Below are 24,973 nucleotides of genomic sequence, written 5' to 3'. Positions count from 1 at the left end.
TTTCTGAAGTGGTAATTAAGACCTTACTGCAGAAGAAAGAACAAACTTCAAACACAGGACCAGGAGCAGTGAAGTTAGAACTAAGCTCAAAGCCTCATCCCTGACAATTTGAACTCATATTATTGATGGATACTATGCAAGCTGCTAATGGAGAAAATCAATGTCCAATCCCAGCTGTAAAGTCTAATAGCTACAATAATAACTGGCATAACAAATTAGAGCAATACAGTAGTAGCACTTTTACCTTTGGGTTCATAAATAGCTATCTAATTAGATTTGTAGCCTGATGTATGGGAAAGAACTTGTGTGTGGTACTGGAAACAGTCATATACATATGGCTAGAGATGTCATAGATTTATCACATACCTGACAAATATAATTTCCAACTGTATACTAAATATGTATCCTTATATCTACAGACAACTATACTTCTTACCACCCATCAAATTATACAATTTCCCAATTGGTCAAACAGAGATAAGTGTCTGTAAGATAACTATCCCTAAATGGAAATTCTACAATGCAACCTCTACAACTAAGGCTCACAGAACATAGAGAAACAAGGGGTAGAGAGAATATTAATGTATGTCTCAACTCTCACCAGCTAAACTTCCTTGTGCAACAGAGGGTGATTAACACAGAAAGCCATAAATAAGCAAAAATGTAGAGAATAGAGACTGAAGAGTGAATACCTGGATAGGACTTACATGTTAAACCCCTGCCACTCTGGACTCAGGGACCATTGTGGAAGAAGGGGTAGAAAGACTGTGAGAGCTGGGGTGGTGAATGACCACAAGCAAACAGATTTTTCCAGGCAGCTAAGAAGGTGCACATATGAGCCTATAGTCAAGGTGACAGCTTGCACAAGTCCCATGCAAACTCAGACAACCCCCCCCAAACCATCATAAAACTAGGAAAGTAAGTAAGACGCCCGGATTTAGTTGAGGAATTACTGGCTGGTGAGGGAGAGGTCATCTTCTTTAAAGGATTGACAATAGATAGGTTGACTAGGTTCCAGTGGATGAACTCAGGGATACAAACTTGACTTGATAGGCCTTAACATATATGACAGAATGCATGAAATCCTGTGAGGGCCTATGGAATGGTTCAGATAGAGGAGAGGGTCTAAATATGGTTAATATATAGTAACTACACAAAAGTTCAATGAAAATATTGAAATATTGAATATATTGAAAAAAAGAACACCAAAATCAGATGCAGAATGGAATTAGGTAAAATTCTTTAATGAAAATAGTAGAGCGATTAAAGACAAATCCATATTAGTCAGTGTATTAGCTAAGTTTCTATTTTAATTTTAATATTAACAACAAAATTGATAATAAGTATCTGAAATAATGAAAATATAAAAAGCAAAATATCCATTTTTGTTTATGATATTGAAGGCTCTAATCAATTATCAGTGCACCCATTACTTTGATCTTCTGATAATGCAATACACCTATAATAGAAGCACATTGTGAATTTCTTACATCATAACATAAGGAGCCAAAGAAAGTGTATGGGCCACAGGCTGATTCTATACTTTCAACACACATCTGTGTATATAGTGACCTGAGGACCAACAATAGACCTCACCTGATGATGGTTTCACCGCTTTGGAACCACGCCACACTTCGGGAAGGCCTTCAACAGATGGTCTTGTGGGGAACACTCAAATGCAAACTGAAGCTTTAGAGGGAAGCCTGCTCTTCCACTAAATTTTTTCCTTTTCCCTCTCTTCTTGGGAGACTCATACCCCCCTCCCCCGTCTTCTGAGGCCCTAGGGAAAACAAACCAACATGAGACATCCTATTTGAATTTTGCATAGCTTATATGAAAAACCTTGCCCAATATGGCGGTGGCTCCACCCCCTAATGGCTTGACTCCAGCAGAGTGTGGGAAGGAGGTGGGATCATGGCTTATCAGAGGAACATACAGTCAACATGGACTCTGTCTGTTTTCCTTACAAGGAATAATGCTAACTTATAGTGGGAAATGTGTACGAGTGTGGAGGTCGGCAGGAAACCCAGTAACATGCCTTCCTGTGTTTATGCTTTGACATCAGAGGAAACAAAACGTAACAATGTAACTGAGGCAAGATAGTACAGGAGGAATAAATTGGAGAACATTTGAAGAGGGAGATCTCCTCATCTAGGCATCTGACTGAAGTGCCTTACCAGCAACAGAGCAAAAATTCTAAAAGCATTAGCAACTGCTCAAGGCTCTTCTCCCTTCGCAGTCATAAACTTGCAATTTTTTAGGAATATTCCCAGAAAGACCATTTATAGGAAAAGGACATGCACCAAGTCCTTAGTAAAATAGTCCTGGTTTCAATTTACCAGTTTATAATTCCACCGGGGTATCTTCAGAGCCACCTCCCTTATCTGAATTATCGAACGAGAAAAAAAAAAAAGGAAAAATGTTAGAAACCTTTTGAAATATAACTTGAGAGCCACCAAAAATGTCATATATGTTTAATTCCAAGCCAATTAACTGCTTACCACCTAGAGAAGACTATACTCACACTTGGGCAAATATTATTTCCTCTATGTTCCCTTGAGAAGCACATGCTTCTAACTTGGGTGTGTCTTACTTTCTTCTGAGCACTTCTCTTTCTTTTAATGCTCATGTTTAGATTTATACTAAAATATTTCTAAAAATCTCCAACTCACTTTCAGTATGGTAGCTAGCCCCACCACAAATCTGAATTTGACCTTGGAGAGATGACTTTTAAAACCTTAGGAGAACTCAAGCTGCTAAAGGTGGCACTGTGTGAACAGAACACGAGCAATGACATTTTTCCCCCCTTGGGGATAATCAATAGCTATTCAATTGGATTTAAAGCCCACACAATGGAAGGGAACTCATGTGTGGCACTATAAACATAGCCAAATACACATGGCTGGAGAGATCATAGATCCTAGAGAAAACCTACACATCCCTAGACAAATGTACTTTTTTACTGAATGCTAAATATGGATCCCTATATTTACAGAGCATTCACCACTCATCAAAGACACTTCTTTTTGCCACTGATGGAAACTACTACAGAGTTCCCAACTGGTCACACCTAGAGAATAAGTGTCTGTGAGTTGCCCAGTCCTACGTGACACCTGTACAGTGGAACTGCCACATCTAAGGCTAATGGAACATAGTGGAACAGGAGGTAAAGAAGATAATAATGCATCAGTTTTCACCAGTGCCGTTTCCTCATGCAACAGAGGGCAATTAATACAGAATTTCCACAACTTACTAAAGTGTAGTGAATAAGATACTGCAGAGTGTGTATCCCTGAATAGAGCTCCTATATTAAATCTTTGCAACCCGGGGATCAAGGTTCATTGTCGAAGAGGGGATGGAACGATTGTAAGAGCCAGGGGTGGTATATTACTTCCAAGCTTCTGAGAACTTGCTCACATGAACTTATAGCAATGGTGACAGTACGCACAAGACATATGCAGACTAGCATAGAGCTGGGAAAATGGGCAGCAGGGACCAATCTTAGCAGAGAAACTATTAGCAGCTGATCACTGCTGGGTCATGGAGATTTGACCTTTTTAAAATGTGTGTCATGATATAGGCTAAATAGACTCTAGTGGATGAACTCACACTGAGAGACTTCTTGACTCAGTACACAAATGACTTGGTAGGCCTTAAGATATGTGACAGAATGCATAAAATCCTGTGGGCTGGCTACTGGGGTTGCTGATAAGGGAGGGATTCTAAATATGATTAAAATGTATTACATAAAGCACACAAAAATTCAATAAAAATATACAATGGAAAAGGGGGAAAACCCCTGAAGCATGACAAATATGTTAACACTTTAAAACAAAGAAGAAATCTTTGTAAAGTTAGGCAAACAAAATCAGGCTGAACAATTTAGAATTAGAATAATAGCTAGTAACGGGTAGGTTTTAATATGTGATCTGCTTACAGATACGTCTTCCTTATAGTATGTAAAATGTGAAAATTTTCTGCTTTGCATTCCCTAGCCCCCCTTATAATGTGCTGATAGAAGTTCAAATACCCTGTCCTACAAATGATTGTCGTGCTGTGCCAGTTAACTAAACAATTTCTCATTGTTTTTATTCGTGCTGCTCCTTGGATAGCAGTTCAAAGTAAATAGTCATTTGTGCTATTTATTTTTCCTCAAGGAAAAGATGTCTTCAATAAGAAAAACAAAATTCACTAAGAACAAAAGCTAAACAATATTTGAGTTAATATGTGGTATTATTTAAAAATCAGAGCTCTGTTCCTTAGATCTCCATTTTTTTTTTTTGTAAAACAAAAGACATTATTCATGGACCAATGTTTAGTTTCTTCTGTTATGATATTTTAGCTGTAAATACATTTTGATTCATTTAAATTACTGTTTGCATTCTATCACCTTGAAGTAAAAACTTTTTAATGTGTCCCAAATTAAAATACCATCTTTATTTTTGTTTCTAATTGCTATAAAACTGTGTAGGTACATATGATTCCAACATAAGATATGATACTACTAAATCCCAACATGTAAACACTAAAAACAGTACAGTGAATAATTAAAGCTGTGGGTCTCCTTTCTAAACAGAAAAAAAATCAGACATTTAACCACCTTGAAGCTTCCTCTGAGGACAGGCTGTGTGAAATACACTGTGTGACTAATAAGCCAGTGTAGGCAAATTTTCCTCTTGTTTTTTTTTTTTCCATAAACCCCAGATTTGTCCCCTCAGCCACTTTCACCATATTTTTATTGAAATTAGTTGTAGCTTTTACTCTTGAAGGCAGATTTCTATCTAGCAAATCAACTGACAGGAACAAAATATTGTATATGATTGGATTTCATTTTTTAATTAAATTTCTAAAATTCTTTGCAGAAGAATAATTTTTCCTGTTCTAATTGGATTATGGGCAAAATTTTCACCAAAATCGAGAATGTTACTAAAGAAGAATGGAAATAACAGGGACATTTGCAGCTAGCTAATCCAAGGAACCATTTGAGACATATGAATATCTGTGTCTGCTTCCTCTAGTGCATTTGGAATGGTCCAGATCCCATAATATTTTGAATGTAGATCTCAAAAGCCTCCTATATCAGGATTCATTCTGGAACATAGGAATACCACCATGTTGACATCTCTCACAAATTTGAATAGTTGATTGCTTGTTCAGTGTTTGTATATTGTGCATGTATCACATTCATGCACATACACTATGTGTATATTGTATGTTTGCACATATATATGTATATATGCTATTCATGGACTGATATGGGGAACTATTCTTATTATTTTATTGTGACAAAGTTTCAAGAAATAATGCTGTTTTAGAAACAGATATTTGGGGGAATTCCTGTGCATGACTATCTCAGAATTCCAAGAATTGTGGCAGACATTTAACCAAAAGATTAAATTGTATTATATATATATATGTATATATACTGCATATGTATGAAGTTGAAAACAAATAAATATAAATAGATGCTGCTTTGAATGGATGGGCTTGATATTTATAGGGATAATATTAACACAAATGGCATAGAAATAGGTTAAAGCTATGTGCTAATTAATATATCTCACAGCTGATATGCTGTAAAACAGAGATACCTAATTATACCACCTAAACCCATGAGGCATTGGCTTGATGTTTATTTTATTTGTACTTGGTACTTAATGCCTGGGTGTTCACTGGTTTTATTGTAGGGTATCATGGAAAATGGAGACTGTTGAGACTGTCAGAGGAACTAGAACAAAGCCTGGCTAGTAGCATTTCTGATACGATATGTGTTGCTGATATTATATATGGAACATTATGCTGACTTTTATTTGAACCTTAGGAAATATTGACTATATGCTGGAGTTTTTAATGCATTAATTTTCTTGAGATACTCTGTATTAAATACACAAAAATTCAATAAAGCAAATTTTAAAAGTCAAATGTAATATTCTTCTTATAAGTTAATAAAACATGAATAAAGATGTGTTAAGATCAAGTAAATACACATCTTTATGCATGCATCATGCATGTATAATGTATACATATGCATACATAAATACACACATAGAGCAGGTAGACAGAGAAAAATCTGATATCAAGACTGTCATTTCCTATAATTATTCATTCAAAAATAGGAGTTAATACGAAGTTTTCAATGTATGGCTGTTTAAATTATTTAGGAAGAAGCTGATTTTTATGAGTTATCTGATGGTTTTACCTTTTAGTGTTTCAAAGGGTTTTGTATACTATCAAACTTTTAAACTTTCAATGCCCCTGAGCCTTGGGTGGCTGAGTTTGATATAGCTGTTTTATTCAGAAATAAGCATTCTGCAGACTCTCTGCACATTGGTCATTTGTGGGTCTCTGAGTTAATCAACATCTGCTGCATGAGGAAACTTCTCTGGTGAGAAATGAGAGATCCACTAATCTACAGGTTTAACAAGTCATTGGGAGTCAGTTTATGCTCATTTATCAGAATAATAGTTGGAGGCTTTCCTCTATGGTTTATGACCTGTATATCCACAGGTTCCTAGGTTTGATATCAGTGCCATGTATGGGCTCCATCATTTGAATCTGAACTTAAATCCAATCCGAAAGTGATTTGTTACTAGCATAAACAACTCTGCCTCTTAGAATCATTCTATAAGACCTAGAGGTGGATATGACCACAGTGAAATACTTTTCCAGAGAGGTGAGCAGTTGTTCAAATGAACTCACAGGTGTGGTGACAGCATGCAAAAAACCCACATAAGCTTAACCCAGAAAAAGTTATGAAATGGGCACCACATTGGCAACCAATACATACTGGAAGAGGGAGAGTTGGTTTTCTTTAAGGGTGTGACATGGATAATTGAACCAGGGACCAATGGATGGACCCACTCCAAAGGGAATTTGGGAACACAAATTTGACACAATAGGCCTTAATACACGCACAAACACACACACACACACACACACACACACACACACACAAAACAGTGCATGAAATCTGGAAGGGTGGAGGGGAGGGTGCAGATAGGGGAGATGGTCTAAATATGAAAAAATGTGTAAAATTTGCAAAAAAGTAAATAATGAACTAAGAAATAAATTAACAGATTGAAAAATCCTTTGCTACTCTTCAGTGTTCCAGGATTTGGTTCCCAGTACCCTGGCAGTAGCTCACAACAATCTGTAAGTCTTCTTTCAAGAGTTTTGATGCCTTCTTCTGTTCTCTGCAGGCAATTCATCCACATGATACACATACATCCGTGAAGGCAAAACATTTATACATATAAAATAAAAATTCATACATAAAATACTGTGTTTAATCCTATGGAACCTGAGCAGGTGAAGTAAAAGGCTCCAAGTATTAATCATGGAAAGTTGAGGTATGAGAAAATTTGGGCTGTCCTAGATATGAATGGTAAGTGCTCCTCACAGCAGAGACAAAAATGAGTTTTGGGCAAAATTTGTTATCATAGACATGTGACTATTGCTCTTGGTGCTTAATATTGCCTTTGTAACCCTGCAATAACATATTTTACAGAAGCATCATGGATTCAGTTTGCCAGGAAAAAGAGAACAAGGCTTTACGTGATCAGAATCTCCATTGATTTCTCCCAAATATCTCTTTCCTAAAATGAGATGTTTGTTTCAAGTTTGTTCATACTGTTTTATAATATAATAGTATTAAAATACTTCAACACATAAAGTGAAAGAAGAGAAATACAGGCAGGTTATTAAGTTGATTTTCAAATGGAAGTTTCTGAAAGTTATATCAAAATAATGAATATAGAAACTCTAAAAAAAAATTTAATGAATATAGAAACTCTAAAAAAAAAAAAGGACCATTTACTGGAGTTCATTGGAAAATAAAATACTCAGGTACTCATTCTGACTGAAAGTTTTCTTATCCTTAACCTATCATCTTCTGTAGTAGATTAATCAATTATTAACAGAATCAGTGTATCACAACACATGTAAGTATTCTTCAGTTATTTAAACAGAAAGTCAGAAAAATAAGCTGCAATCCTCTGTCTTCCTTCCAACAAACTGATTTCTGTGTTTTTCCAAATGTATCTTCCTTGTTCTTTCTCAGGACTTTTAAGGTATTAAAGAAGAGAAATCAGCTACTCCTATTCTCTGCTTTGAATCATATAAAACATTAAATTTCCAGGTGAGAGAAATTGAACATAATGACTATTACACACTTTTCAAGAGTCACAGAGTAAAACTTAATAGTTCTAAAATTATGAGGAGCAATATGCTTTTTTTCTAGGTTATTCTTTCATCTTTTCTGCTTTTTGATATCTCTTATTTCTTTACACAATGACAGATGCCAAATGCAACTTAAGGAGGAAAAGAAGTGATGCTTCCCACATCATCTGTAATTTAATTTATTCCCCTCTTTGTCTATTCAAGTTTCTGTGTGAGTTTGACTTGGCAGATGGGCCTTCCTCCAACACCTTCACACCAATCATCTATCACCCATCAGAGAGAGTCCTAATCCCACAAGTTACATAGGATTCTGTTACACAATTGCACTCATCTGCTCTCTCTGACTACATAATTGATTACATGTTATCTGATAAAAAATTAAATTCTATGTAAGCAATGATAATAAATTATAGTTCTTCATCACAGATAACAGGTTTGCATACCAATAAGATAATGGCTAAAGAAAAGGAAGGAAAATCAAAGAAGGTTCTATGTAATTTCATGTATTTATCAGCTTGGCATTGTAGTGAAAGTTTTTGAGATAATAAACTTAAAAGGAGAACATTTTTATTTTGGCTTGAGTTTTGAAAATTTCAGTCCCTAATTTTGGACGGTTTCTTTGGCCTTTTGCCGTACTGCAGGTGAGGGCCAGATCATGGAAGGCTAAGTCAGTGTCAAGGAAGTGAAAGAAGACAAATCAGAATTCCAATATTCCCTTTGAGTATGTGAAGATGATCTAATCTCCTTCAATGACTTTGTTGCTATCAGTTTCCATGAAATTTATGACTGGAGAACAAACCTTCATGCGTGGCCCTTTGGAGAATATTAAATATAAAACCTGTAACACAAGAAACAATGTCTCAAAACAGAGACATCTAAAACACATACAAATCAACAATGAAAATAAAATTTTATGTTTTGCTTTGTGAAAGTTCACTTTTTTTTATCTGTTCTCATCTCTGCTCTACTTACCCCTTCCATTCTCCTTTGCTCCATTATTTCTTTATTTTTGTCTCTAACTCTTGAGATTTAATGAATTATTTATTTACTAAGTCACTGAGAATTTTGACTTTCCCATGTTAGCATTCTACAGATCATCAGTATGTAAATTTTTTTCCAAGAGGTGACTTGGTATTCCCACAACATAGTTTCATAGCAAGCCTGACACCTGACATAGCAGGTCAGTCTTCATATTATAAAGCAATTATGCATCCAGAGAGAAACTTGATTATTCAGGAGATAACATCAGGGCTGGAGAGATGGCTCAGCGTTAAGAACACTGACTGTTCTTGCAGAAGACCTGAGTTCAAATTCCAGCACCCAAATGGCAGCTAACAACTGTCTGTAACTCCAATTCCAGGGCATCCAACAGCCTCTTCTATCCTCCCCAGGCATGCATGACACAGGTGCATTTACCTACATGCAGGCATAACACTCATACACATAAAATAAAAAAAATAAAATATTTTAAAAAGAGATTACATCATCTTCCTAGATTACATTTCTATAATCTCTCCCAATTATTAAAATAAATAAATCAAAAGAAGCTTTGGGCAAACATGGAAGAAATTTTCAGGTCTTCGGCAAGATGAAATTTACTTTTCAGTTTGGGCTTTTGTTTTCCTGGAATCATTTCCTACATTTAAATGCTCAGGAGCAATACTCAAGTTGTAGATGGAATTACAAACCTAGAACTCTATTTTGATGAATTTTATAGTTGGGTTTGATAGACAAACTGGTCCCTTTACTCACATTATCACTCACTTGGAAGGATTTTGGCACTTTAGGAATTTAAAAAACACACATTGCAACTATATCTTTGGGTAGCCTTCCAGGATCTCTTAAACACTGGGGAAGAAAATTATTGTCTGCAAAGAGAAAAATCAGCAGTTTGGCCCTTATTTCACTATTATTAGCTGTATGATATCATTTAGAGTATTTATATGACTATATTTTCAAAAGATTTTTTGAAATTATCTCTCATTTTAAAAATTATAAACAAAGTATCTAGTACATAGGAGATTTTTAGAAGTCTGTGGATTTTTTTTTAATTAAGATATCTCAGTTATGAAGAATTGAATTTCAGGAATGAAATGCTACTTTCAGTTACTAGAGTGTTTTCCCAGCATTCGTGAACCCTACTGCATAGACTGGATGTGGTGGCACATACCTGTATTCCAAACAACTAGGGAGGTTTAGGTAGGAGGATCAGAAATTCAAAGTCATCTCTAGTTACATAGTGAGTTCAAGTCCAGCCTTGAATACATAAAACCCAGCTCCAAAAATCTATTTCATAGTAATTACTTTTAGCAACAGTGTAGACTTTTTAACACCATACTATACAATACCCCAGGGTACACATAGATGAAGCAGGTTAGAAGAATCAGTGTGATTAAATACTTGAAGAGTCCAATCCTAGAGTGACAGAGAAGAGAGAAAGGCAAAGAAACAAAGGACATGACCTGAAAACCCGTTAGCAGCAGTGAAACACAGCAGGTGCTTCGGCATGCAGGATATGGGATGCACAAAGAGAAAACACCTCTGGTAGCGGTCCTATACAAGAATGATTTGTGTACCAGCGTCTTCCCTGAATTCCTGTGAGGTCTAGGTTAACCGCATAGTGAGTCAACACTCCACATTTCTGGGTCAAATCATCTTCTTAAGTGGTGGACATTAAAGTCTCAGCCATGTGGGATTGAAGCCTCACAGCCTTCTGGTGTGCTACTTCTTGCAAACTTGAAAGAAGAGGATCAACATGATGAAAGTAGGTGTCAAGGGAGTAACAAAATTGGAAGTGGTTAAGAGCTTATCTGGTCTATGTGCCAATGCAGGAACTGTCACATTTGGCTGGGTGGACTAGATTGCAATGTCGTTTTTACTTCTATTCTATATCTTGTGCTTGATGTAGTTTCCTTTTAAAAATATTTATTACTTTATTTGTGTATGGGGAGGGACACATTCATGCCACAACATATGTGTGGACAACAGAGGACAACATTCAGGAATCAATTATCTTCTTCCACCATGTGGGTCCCGGGGACAGAACTCAGGTTGAAAGACTTGGCAATAAGCACCTTTACCCACTGAAACATCTCATCAACCTATAGTTTCTTACACTGACCAATCCATAGTTTCTTATACTGAGTATCTGTTTATTTCATAAAGAACGAATAGATAAGCAGCATCATGCAATTGTAAAAGAAACTATTACTTCATTAGTTGGAAAATGTCTTTGAACAGTTAATCACTGAGTTATATAGCATCAGTTGATTTAACTGGAGTATAAGTTAAAATTATTACTATGTTATATCCATCATTTATGATGAGAATTATCAATATTTATTTGTGGATAAAATTTGTCAAAAGTACTGAGAAAAGAGCATCAAAACAAAGCCATTTATATGAAATCTACTGCCCTTTACATCTTTATCAAAGACTGTCTCTTCTCAATTTGCATCTCTTGCTCCATCTGGTGTTTCTAGATATGTTCTCAGAATCTTACTACCTGTTTTATTTTCAATATTTAAAAATTTCAGAACAAAACCTTCATGAATCAAGAATGCTAACTAGATCTTCTTTAAGGGAGAGACTCTAGATAGGCTGACTAGACTCCAGTGGATGGACTTGGATCAAAGGACATATGGGTACAAATCTTTGACAGGAAAGGACTTAACATATATAAGAGAATGCATGAAATCCAGTGTATGTGGTGGGCAATGGGGGAGGGAGTTCTAAATTTGATTAAGATGAAGTATTTTTCTATACTTGTCTGAAGAGATAAATGGAGACTAAATTTAAATAACGTATAGATGGTTTATTTAACTTAATTACCTGCTTCAGGAACACTGCATCATTACCCTTGACTCACTCAGGTTGATGGCAGGCTCCTTTGGGAAGTCATTTTTCAGGTTGGCATGTAGCTAAGCTGTCAAGAGTTGACCCCTGCTCCCTTCATTCCACACTGTCCAAACTCATCTCAAACCCACAGCACAGCATGTCCATTGACTGATATTTCTATTTGAGCTTAGAAAACGAATTCTTCTAAAACTTTCATTTTTGCTTCTTTCTAGATCGAGTTTGTTCCAATCTCAGATTAATGTTTCGTGTTTTTTAAAAATGAATCAGGGTCTGGAGAGATGGCTCAACGGTTAAGAACACTGGTTGTTCTTGACGAAGATCCGTGTCGAATCCCTGCACCCACGTGGCAGCTAACAACTGTCCTTAACTCTAGTCCCAGGAGATCCAACAGCCTCTGCTGACCTCCGTGAGCATTGCACAACACTGGTGCATATACCTACATGCAGGCAATACATGCATGCACATAAAACAAAAATAATAAATAAAATTTAAAAATTAAAAATGAATCAGAAGGAATATGAGTAGAGTCTAAGCAGCACATATTATGCAGAAATGCCACATTTGAAGATAGAGAAAGATGTCCAAAAGTGAATAGTTATACTTTCCAAATAGGAAAATGTAGACTAGTATCCCTGAAACAACCAAGACATGCCCTACTATGAAATTTTATTAGGGCTTCCTTCAGACAATACGTGTGTGTGTGTGTGTGTGTGTGTGTGTGTATTTCCCAGAGTAGTTTATGATAATCTCATAGCATATTATTTCATGCGAATTAAATTCCATAGAATTTCTATTCCTTTCACAACTTTTTTTTTTTTTTTAAGATAAGGTCTATGTATCTCTCCCTATCCTGGAACTCTGTGTGTAGTTCAGGATGGCCTCAACCATAACATCCTTTCAAGATGAGTTCTAACATCCTATTTACAGATAATGGTGTACTTTATGTTAAACAGGTGAAAACAATTTTCCAGTCCCTTTCAGTCATCTCTCGTTGTTTCTCTTTATACCACTGTTCTGTTCTTATATTTATTATTCTTCCTTAAGTAGATTATAAACCTGGAATGGGCAGAAATTTTTGTGACATTTTTATAATCCTTTATACTTCAGAAATAAATGATGGTTATTAAGAGGCAGGACATACCAGCAGGTGTTATTTACCAGTGGAAGGGTTTTAAGATCTCCCAGGCTGATTTTTCATTCATGCACTGCAGAATATATTACTAGAAGGAAGTCTCAGAAGAACTTTAAAAAGGAAAGTTAAATAGAGCAAATATTTCTCTTTTGAATGTACACTAAGGATTACTTAGTGTAATTAACAAATTAACTAATTTGTTTTACTACAACTCTATCTTAATGAGATTCTGATTCTACTTACTAGTTAGAACTAATTATATCATTAGATTGAAAATGAAAGAAAATAAAACAGGTGATACCACTTAATATTTTGCAATGTGCCAGGAAATAAATTTCCACACTGTACCCCAACTTGAATTTCTTGAAATATCAAAGCTTCTTTTTGAAAGTCACACTTTTTCAGTTCGTTTGCTTATTTGAAATCAATACGTCAAACTTAGTAAAAAGTGAAGTGACTGAAATAGCACTAGGTGAATTGTCATCCTTTCCTGTTCTCCATTGCTCTTCAGGTGTCTTGACCTTCTCACATCCACTGAGAAGAGAACTGTTTGAGGCAAAAATACTTGCCTTTAGATCTGCTCCAAACTCTCTGGTAACGTGTTTTACTCATACTACAGACATACACCTGAGGACACATAAGTTTCTATAAGGAAAAAAGATGGTAGAACACTAAGAGAAGATATCATTTCAAAGGAATCTGCCTTCTTGGGCTCTTCTAGAAAGAAGCCCCTGAACTTGGATGACATTTATTTGGAGAGACTGACCCTAAGTTGTGCTGTAGATTAGACCTCAGTCAATTTCCCAAATAAATTCCCTGATGGAGAAATAAAATATTATTTCAGTGGAAACTTGATTCTTCCTATTAAAATCCATGTACTATGTGATAGATTCTGAAGAAATTTTGATAACAGGAAAGAGTTATCTAATGAGAAGGAAGGATAATGAGTAGGTAAGGAATAAAATTTCAAAGCTAACTTCCCTCAACTAGTATACATTCTTAGCATTTTTGGTAAGTCTACCACCACATTTAGATACAAAGCATGCCCAGAGATGTTGTATAAAAGTCGATTAGTGTGAAGTGAAATCCAGTATATTAGTTGAGAACAGAAATGGTAAGGTAAAGGTCTGTATTAGCATGGCGGAATGAATGGAGTGACCTAGGGGAAATAAGTAACATGTTGAATTACAGAAAAGTGGTGTTTCGAATATCTGTTTGATGACTGGTTTATAAGTGTTTCATTTGCATTTTACCAATTTAGAAAAGTGACAGTCTTTCCTTCAGATGCCCACTTTACACAATTAAAACAACTTCCTTCTAGTACTTTCCGATGATAATACTGTCATTATATGAATATAACCATTTTTATTGTCTAAACATTTCACATGTGTATACAATGAACTATGGTGATATCTATCCACTTTTTCCTGCCCTTGCAACTACACAGGATCCCATCACTCATATCTACCTCCTAAATTCATGTCCTCTTTGTTTTCTTTTAGTAACTCACTACGTCCTATTAGTGCTACACACACATGCCTTGGTGTGTGGACATTCAACAGAGCATCCGGTGAGCACCTCCCCCAAAGAATAATACTCTCCCTACCTGAGTGGCTGCTATAAACTGCCAATAGTTCAGTGGTTAAGAGTAAGATTCCATGAGTTCTTCCCTATCTATACTGTAATTGTGACTGGCTTGAATTTGTGTAGATCATGAGCAAATAACTACAGCTGCTGTGAGTTCAACAGTGTGCTATTCATATCATGTCCAGAAGAAAGCATTTCACAGAATGCCTCCCCATCCTCCAGCCCTTGCATTATTTCCACCTCCTCCTCTATATTACTCCCTGAGCCTTGGCAAAGGGTTTAATGAAGGACGTGTGGATTGATAAGGATGTCCAGTTTGGAAAGAAATAAACACAGTCACTTATTCTAAAAGTATCTAAGCATACTCTCAAGAAAATGCCACTGAGTAAGATTTATTAGCAGGCTGACTTCCATGATAGTGAAATTGGAATCTCACATAAAAACATAGGGCTTACAAACATTTAACTGTAAGCAGAAGTTACTTCTATATGTTGAGATCTACTGAGCCAATTGTTCCAAACTGCCAGATGATTTGGTGTCATCATGTTCTTAAACAAAGGTGCCAGGCATACATAAATAGATGGAAAATGCAATCATTCATTTTCCAGAAGCTTTTCATCTTTCTTTGTAGCAGAAACCAAATGGTAGTGATTGTATTATAATTATAATATATAAGTAGTAATTTAAGGCCTCCTGTTAATACATTGGGTTGTTGCTCAATATTCCCTTTCAAATCTGTAATCTCTATCATGCAAACCATTAATCCTAATGCTAATATATGAATTCAATAAGGGAGAGAAGCATATTTATTATAGTTTTAGTTTGTTTGATGCCTATCTTATGTTAGCATCTGAATTGGAGATGATAACAGATTTGTGAAATCACACATGGCTGGAGAGGGAGCAGCATTTGCCTAACAAGGAAATAGATTAAGATTGAACTCAGTCATTTATACCACCCCTCTAAGGCTCAAGAATATTATACGAGGGAGAAGAGAAGTGTGTTGAGTCAGAAGACAAGGTGCAGATTTATGAGACACCATTCCATTGACTGTACTCAACTACTATAGCCATTAACACACACCAACTGCAATTACCTGAACTGGAACCACAGGAGACTAGAATATCAACAATCAGACAAAGAATATGGAAGGTCTCACAGAACCCCACACTTTACCTCCAAACTATCAACTATTGAGGGGGATAATCCACTGCCTTTAATTGTATAGTTATAATGAGCCCACCATGGCCACAGAGATGACACTGGTTAATCTAGGTTGGTCACAAAACAAAATGAATAGACATGAAAACATGTAATAGTGGTGGTAGAGAGGTGTAGGGTGGGAGTGTCAGTGTACAGAGGGCACATATGTAAAACTGTAAAAAATAATTTGAAAAAAATAAATGATTGCAATTAGTGGAGGATCTGGTAGAATATCTAAGCATAAAAATACCACAAGTCCAGGAATCTTTCACACATATAATGGAATGCTCATGGAGTGGTCAGAAGTGCTTTATCAATAATAAATAATAAGTAAATAAATATCAATTGAATCACAATGACTCACACAACAAACTATCTCTATTAGTACAGTAATGACACGTTTTATCACAGTTATAATCAACAGCTATCTAATTGAACTTAAAACCCTCTCAATGGGAAGGATGCAGGGGTGAGAATGTAAATATAGTTAAATACACATAGCTGGAGAAGTCATAGATACCAGTAAACACCCTATTCCTGTCATATCTCTATTCAAAATTCTTTCCTGAATGTTAAATATGAATCCTTATATTTACAGACAAGTACATTATACAGCACTCATCAAAGAAGCTTCTTTTTGCAACAGATGGAGGCTATTTCAGAGTCACACAACTAGTCACACACAGAGAATATAAGTCTTAGAAATGCCCAGTTCCACATCTATAGTGGAACCTCTACACCTAAAGCTTATGGAATATAGCAGAACAGGTGGTGGAATGTGATGCACACAGAAGATCATAATTACTCAAGTTTTAGAGAATGAGAGACTTTAGAGTGTGTGTCCTTGCATAGAACTCCTATATTAAACCTCACTCACCCATGGCTCAGAGACCATTGTGGAAGAGGGGGAGGTAGGTTGTAAGAGCCAGGGTTGGTGCAAGATCATAAGAAAGCAGGCTTCCAGGCATGTCAGAATTTGCTTATATGAACTAACAACAGTGGTGACAGCATGCAGGAGACCCATGCAAACTCAATCAGACCGAAAAAAAAAGGCATAAAAATGGGGAAAAATCGAGCATGAATATGTCTTTCAGGTGCACATCTTTAATATTCACTTTAACTGAAATATATACTGTTATAAAAGGAAATTGGCTAAGTCCTAACAACAGACAAGCTAAATGATTTGTTTCCTTGGGAATAATCAGTTCCAATTTTCCCTTATGAATTGAAGATATTGATAAAGACAAGTTGCTCTTATATCTAACATCTGAATTTTGGATAAAATCATTAAAATGTGACTTTTTGGAATAGATTTTTGAATAATAATAGTAATCCTCATGAGAGAAGTTCTTTTTTTTAGCAGCAGACTGTCATTAACACTGAGCCCCACACTAGTCAACATGGAGAGAATAAGAAGGTACAGAGTGCTCAGCCCTAAATGGGACATCTACATAACTTCCTCTGGTCCCAAAACTCGGATGTCATCACAGAAGAGTGGACAGAGGCATCATAAGAGTCAGAGATGGTGGGTGACTATAACGAAATACTGTTTACAAGACACAACAGAGCAGGAGCATATATGGATTCACAGAAGTTATGGTAGTATGCAAAAGACCTGCACAAGATCAAGCCTGACAAAATCCAAGTATGATGGAGGAAGGTGGTCACAAGATCCCAACCTTAGCTAAGGAGTTGTTGGCAGCTAATGACTGCTGAGAGAGGTTAAGTGAGCTCTTCATCAGTGCTGCTGCTGAGAGACTCCCCAGGCTCTGGTCAATAGTTTCACAACCATACCTACAGTGGCAATGCTGGGTAGACAGAGGTTTAAAAAATGAGAAAAGGTAAGACACATGAAATTGGGAGGGAATACTGGTGGCTGTGGGAAAGGAAATGAAGCCGAGGGAAAGGCGCATTGACCTGATGGGAAGACATTGTATTTAGGTACAAAATTCTCGAAAACTAATAAAATAAAATAATAAAACTAAAAATGCCAATCGTATTTGTGACAAACTGAATGAAATAATGTGTATAAATATTCCATTAAATGTCTATTTATGGATGGAAATTATCACTATTCTTACATTGAAGTTGTGAAAAATGAGGTTATGAAACATTAAAATATCTACTTAAGAATTCATGGACTCCACATATTACAAGTACTTCTTGTTTGAAAGTTTAAAAAAAGTGATAAAAACAATGTCTAATTTAAGGAGTCAACAAAAAAGACAAAAATGCAGTTTTCTGACACCGCTCCCTCTTCCACTGACTGGATCACAAGGGCTTATGTGATCATGTGCTCTTCCTTTTTAGAAAAGACAGAGAGCATCAGACCTTCAGATCCAGGAGTCTATGTGTCCGTCATTCCTAATTTCAAGACAAATAATAAATAAATAAATAAATAAATAATATTAATAAATAATAAACAATCATACACAATTAAAGAGTAATCACCATCTTCTTGACTAATGACAGAAACAACACCCAAGTTAGCACATGACCGCAGTGGGAGTTAACAAGTGAGAGAAATTTTAAAAGTCAGATAAATGAAAAAGGTGTATATTATCTACCAAATACTAAGGCACATATGTACTGTACTATTCTGTTGGGGACCCCTGTTGTGTAAAGTTGCAGTCTCTCCATGTCCAGATAGCCCATGGGCTCGGCTTCATATGCAGAGACTCCTTTTATCAGCAGGGTGCCTTCCGGCTTCTTCCTGACTCATCTTTTGAAGTAGCCATGGCCTCCGGCTCTGAAACCGCTAGGTTTTCCTGTGTGATTTTCAGGCAGCCTGACAGCCTGGCGGGAGCCCACTTCCACATGTAAATAGGGCATCCCACAAAGTACCTATCAGCTAAGGCTTTTACCACTACCCCCACAGTATAAAGTATCCTGGTTTTCCCTCAATAATTGGAGCTGGATCACTGAGACTTGGAGCCGAGCTAAGTCACTGAATAAAGGGGCTGTACCACTGACTGAGCTGAGTTCTGTGTCTTACTGCCTACGATCCAGCCTTCCCGGAGAGAGCTGTCTCTTTGTAAGCCACGACTCACAGAAATCCAGCTTTCGCCATCCTGCACCTCCCCTCGTGACCCGGCAGCTTATGGGTCCTGAACTTAGAGAGAGAGTGCATGGTGGAAATTGGGACGGAACCCGACCGGGCCAGCCCCGGTAGCAGAGATCCTCAGCGATGCAGTGCGGGACCCGGCGCCACGCCCAGCAGCTGGCGCCCCGAGATCCCTGCGTGCCCATATTATATCAGAAAACAATTCAAGATTTAAGGTGTAAGAAGACGTTTTCTGAAGTTATTTCTTTCATGAAACAGAAGCAAATTTTTCAAAAGTCTTTATGTGAAATATACTCTATAAAAAAGAATAGCACAAAGAAAAATTAATGAAATATAACCCCAATTAGAAAAACTGAAAAATCATAAATAGAAACACTTATCTGAAATTTACAAGTACCTCTTACCACTTATCAAAGAAATGTCTTTCTAATACAGGTGGAGACTATGACACAATTCCACAATTGGTTAAATACAGGGAATAACTAAGTGTGAAGTGCCCAGGCTTAAATGATACATCTGCAATGCAACCTCTACACATAAGAATCAGGGAACATCACAGAGGAGGGGCCAGAAATAATGTAAGAGTGAGGAGGGTGAAGACACCTATTGTGCTTAATGCATTGTATATGTGATAGAGGTGTTACATCGATGAAATACCCACAGTATGGTCATTGATGAAGACCTGCAACATGCGAGTTGAAGGGGGCACACAGAGGGATGGAAGTAATGCAAATACAATACTCATGTGTGAAATTCTCAAAAATAAAATAAAATCCTTACTTGAAATTCAGAGAATTACTCAGAATATTTTGACAGCAAAGCATATTTATTCTTTTAAAAAGGAGTTCCAGAGGAAATATCAAGGAATGAGAATCTCTGCTATATATCTCACAAAAAATACCAAATACCATTAAAATTATTGTTAAAATGCTAGATATAATAGTGGATTACCATTTCAGATATGAGGTTTCACACCGTTCTGAACAATGGTAATTGTCAGAAATTAATGTCAGGATTTTTTGAATAAAGTATTAATTTAACAATTTTAAAGACTTCTACAGAAATATGTTGGCTATACTGTCAGTAAAAGCACTAAATTTAACTTAAACTAAGTTTGCTATTCTATCAGTGTACTCAGTAAACAGGAAAATATGTATGAAATGATAAAAACACTTGTACTACACATTTCATATTTCTTTTCTACTGTAATTGATATGAGAGAAGGTATAAAGATATTCCTGTAAGTGGGAGTAAAGAGAGAGAAAAGGAAATTAATTTTTCTATAAAATTACAAAAATTCATAATTATATGAAGCAATAACTACTAGAAAAATTAATGAATGGAGGAGTTTCATTTTAAAATAGCTAAGGATATTTTTCCTCAAGTAGGAATACATTTATAATTGTCTTTGTAACTCTTTATGACTATTCATGATTTCTTTTTTAATGTATTTTATTGAATTTTTGTGCATTTCATACAAAATATCTTACTCATCTTTATACTCTCCCCCATCCACATTTCTCCCATACCACCCCCCACTAGATTTCATCCATTCTGTCATATATGTTAAGGTTTACCTAATCAAGTTTGTGTACCCAGATATCCTGCAGAGCCAGTTCATCTCCTGGAGTCACATCATGCCTACTAGAGTCTCCCCCTCAAAGAAGATTAACTCTCCCTCATTCACTAGTAATCAGATGCCAGTAGTTCTTTAGTAAAGGTTCTGGCCTGCTGCCCATTTCCCCAGTTCTATGTTGGCTTTCTGTCTGATTGAGTTTGCATGTTTTCACGGGTCTTATAAAACATTCTTATTAATTAGGGAAATGCAAATCAAAATGCTGTGAGATTTCATCTTACCCCAGTCATACTGGATAAGATCAAGAGAACAAATAACACCAATTGTTGGCAAGGCTATGGAGAAAGGGGAACACTCATTCACTGCTGGTGGGATTGCAAACTCATGTAATCACAACATAAAGCAGTGTGGAGAACTCCTGAATCTACCATATGATCCAGTTATACCACTCCTTGGCATATACCCAAAAAGAGTCATCCTATGCTAGAGATACTTGTGCATCCATTAGCTAAGAAATGGAAACAGCACAACGTCCCTCAACTGAGAAATGGATAGTGAAGATGTGGTACACGATGGAGATCTACTTAGTCATGATAAAATCCTGAAATTTGCAAGTCAATGGATGGAACTAGAAACTGTTATGCTAAGTGAAGTAGCACAGACTCAGAAAAACAAGTAATGTATGTTCTCCCTCATTTGCGGATCTTAATACCAAATTTTTGTATGTGAATATATATCCCAATGTAATCAGAAAACAAAAGCCAAGGAAAAGGAAAGGACACATGGAGGTAAAGGGAAGAAAAAAGCCTGAGATAGGGCAATAGTAGGAAACAGATGTTCCCAAGGGGAAATGGAGAAAATAGGGTATTCAAGTGGGCAGGGAAGAGGGAAGGACATATAAGGAACCATGGAGATAAAGGGGAAGAAGAGCTTAAGAGGGGGTAATAGGAGACAAGTATCCTCAAAGAGAAAATGGGAGGAGGGAGGTTAGACAGGGAGAAACAGAAGAGATAAATAAAGCTTAGGTGGTGTGAAAAAACGAAGGTAAATACATATTCGTTCTTATTAATATTTAGTTGCCACCCTCTCAAACACCCAATTTTTAAATCTTTTTTCAAATATCTCAAGTATTCAAGCTTAAGAAATCAAGTACCCTTATTCCTTCCATCATAAAAATATGTCTGACTTTACACTTTGAAAAACATTAAGATCGTATAATTATTGCTGCAAGAGTTTGCAATGAGCTTTCTCGTTTTGAGTATCACTAACCCACCAGTAATCCGTGTACATTCACCTTGTGACTCAGATCCTCCTCCACTCCAGTTCTTCTGTTATCAGACTTTGGTGCAAACCTCCACCAGCAGAATATCTTCCCTAATACTTGGGGTTCGTTCCCTCTCTTGCTATATGCACACCTATATTAGCTTAATATCTGCATCATAGCTTTAGTGATATTCAAGAATGGATAATAATTATTCGATAAATGTTGTTTAACATATTTTGTCTATTTTTATGCTGCCATTGCTTAGGTAATAGATGATTTTTTAATTAATTATTTTTATTTTATGTGTATGCGTGTATTGCCTGTACATAGATGAGTGCACCCATGTTGTGCAGTGCCCATTGAGGACAGAAGAGGCTGTCAGATTCCCTGCTACTGGAGTTACAGACAGTTGTTAGCTGCCTTGTGGGTGCTGTGATTCAAATCTGGGTCTTTTGCAAGAACAGTCAGTGTTCTTAATTGCTGAGCCATCTCTTCAGCCCAAGATGATTTTTTTTATTGAGCATATTTCATGATTTTCAAGTTAATATTAGCACTTTGTGGTTTTAGTTAGGTTAACATTGTGACTATTTTCATATTTCTTCTCACAGTTTGTAGTCATCTAATACTTCACAGTAATTATCACAAATAATTCCTATTCATTTCTTGCCTTGTTTTCAGTAATAAAATAATGTCTCTGAGAAAGGCACCCTTATGTTTTCCAGATGATCAATACATCACCTATATTTGTCCATAGCAGAGACAACCTGAAATTTAATTAGTAATTTGCATTTGGATGGAGAGCTAGAAATTGACTCCAAGGCCTAGAACATGCTAAGCAAATGTTCTAATCTCAATCCTGACTAAGTTTATAGACAATTATCTAATTTAATATGCTTTAAAGGACTATTCAAGAGATATCAAATAGATTTTTAAAATGTGCTGTGGTAATTGTGTGGAAAGATAGTATATATTTAACAATTTTGGGATTTAATATTTTGTGAACTGTTAGCACTAGGTTGGTAAAATGATGATGGGACTAATTTCAGGCTTATAACTATGATCATGAATAAGGCTTTCTGGGGTATGTAAGGATCTGGGAAAAGGAATTTAAATGTTTATGCTGAGATCATGACCCCTTCCTCCACACCATTTCCAGGACCACCTGCAAGGCTCTTCACAACAAGAACTCACAAGACAGGGAGCCCCACAGCAATGTTCCAAGTCAAGACAGCAACCCCTCTCTCTGTACCACCACCAGGACCATGAATATTCAGCTCACTGACACTCTCAATCACAGATAGGCACCCTGAAAACTCTTTCCCCCAAGAGCACCTACAAGAGCCTATCTTCTCACCCTTCTCCAACTACAGCACCCACCCACATTATGCCCAGAGACCACAAGTGTTCCTAGACTTCAATCACAACACTAACCTGGTCTATAGTCCATCCACCTCTACCTGAGGTCAGGGTCATATGCTTCCTCTGGTCCCCAGAGAGTATGTCTCACTCTCACTATAACCCAGTCTTTGTCATCAAAAGACCACTTATAGAGCCATGTGAGCCCTCCATAGATTTCTAAAGATTGTCAATGAGAATCAGCTAACTCTACAGAACACTTGTTCCTGTGCTAAGATGTGACATACCCTTAGCTGTGCAGGGAAATTTCTGAATCCCTATTAGAACACAAATACAGATTTAACCCATGACTGAAAACAGAGCAACATTTAACTAATCCACAACCTGACTAGTTGTGGTAATAGCAAACAAAAATCCAAATGTGGTCAATATAAGTGAGAACAAATATTTATGCCAAGAAACACCACCATCTACCTAACAGCAGATACTTAAGTCCCACCACAGAAATATAAGCAATATATATAACTTAGGTAATAGGTTTCCTTCAAAATGATTACACCAAAAAATATACCCAGAGAAAAGCAACACATTTGATGCACAAAACAATTATTCCAAAGTAGCAATTTTAAATATATTCAGGGACTCAAAGATGACATACAAAAATTTCAGGTAGAAGACAGTGAAAGCACAAACAGATGAATAGAAGTTGTTGAACAGAGGTTTCATGGACCCTCAAAGAGCACTTCCCCTTGCCCCAGCTCTTGGTTATCCATGAGAAATTAATGCTAAGATTCTATTGCTGAAATTACTACATACACGAGTTGTAGAGCAAACAAAGAGAAATCAAGCTGGTAATGACTTCAAATAATCATCTCTACTGACTAGCTTCCATATGTTGTAAGGTGCTATGCATACTATGAGAAGAGAAAAGGAATCATCAGTCTTACTGAGACCTGAATCCTGTGAACTACAATAACAAGTGACTTGGCTAGACATGTCTACTGGTGCAATGGTGATGCAAATGTTATGACTGACTTTAAGGTCTATTTCAAAGATCCACTGAACCCATGAATGACACTGATATTAGTCCTTGGAATCTGTGTGTAGACAGTTTATAGGACAAGTAGGAGAGTGTGCTAATATTATTCTGCTAAAGAGACATAGTACTAAACCAACTCCTAATTCCTTACTGTTATACTCATGAATCAGTGCATCTTTTTACTCTCATCAGAGAAGTGTCTGCATACATCATATGGTATTTAACTCAGCGACCCACAACTAGTGCATGTGAAGAGAATAAGAGACTGCAGAGTGCTTATTTCTGAATGGAATACCTACAAAATTCTGCCTCCTAAGGCTCATGGATCATTGTGGAAAGGAAGATGGAAAAATTTTAAGACTCAGAGGTGGTAGATGACAATAAAGCAGTATAGTTTTCCATGCAGATGGTCAGTTACTCATATGAACTCATAGGAATGATTAATAGCATGTATAAGTCCCACATAGTTCAAGCAAGATAAAATACTAACATTAGCGGGGAAGTGGGCACGAATCCCCAACCCAAGCTGAGGAATTATTGACAATAAATATCTACTGCTGGGGGGCATTCAGTTTTCTTAGTGGTGTGACTCTGGGTAGGATTAAGCAGGCTTCAGTGGACGGACCCACACTTTAAGACACTTGGGGACAAAGTTTGACTGGATAGGTCTTAAACACGTGTGAGTGTGTGTGTGTGTGTGTGTGTGTGTGTGTGTA

The sequence above is a fragment of the Nannospalax galili genome, unplaced genomic scaffold, assembly GCF_000622305.1.
Source record: "Nannospalax galili isolate Female #2095 unplaced genomic scaffold, S.galili_v1.0 scaffold914, whole genome shotgun sequence".
Lineage (NCBI taxonomy): Eukaryota > Metazoa > Chordata > Mammalia > Rodentia > Spalacidae > Nannospalax > Nannospalax galili.
Note: the sequence above shows the minus strand (reverse complement) of the source record.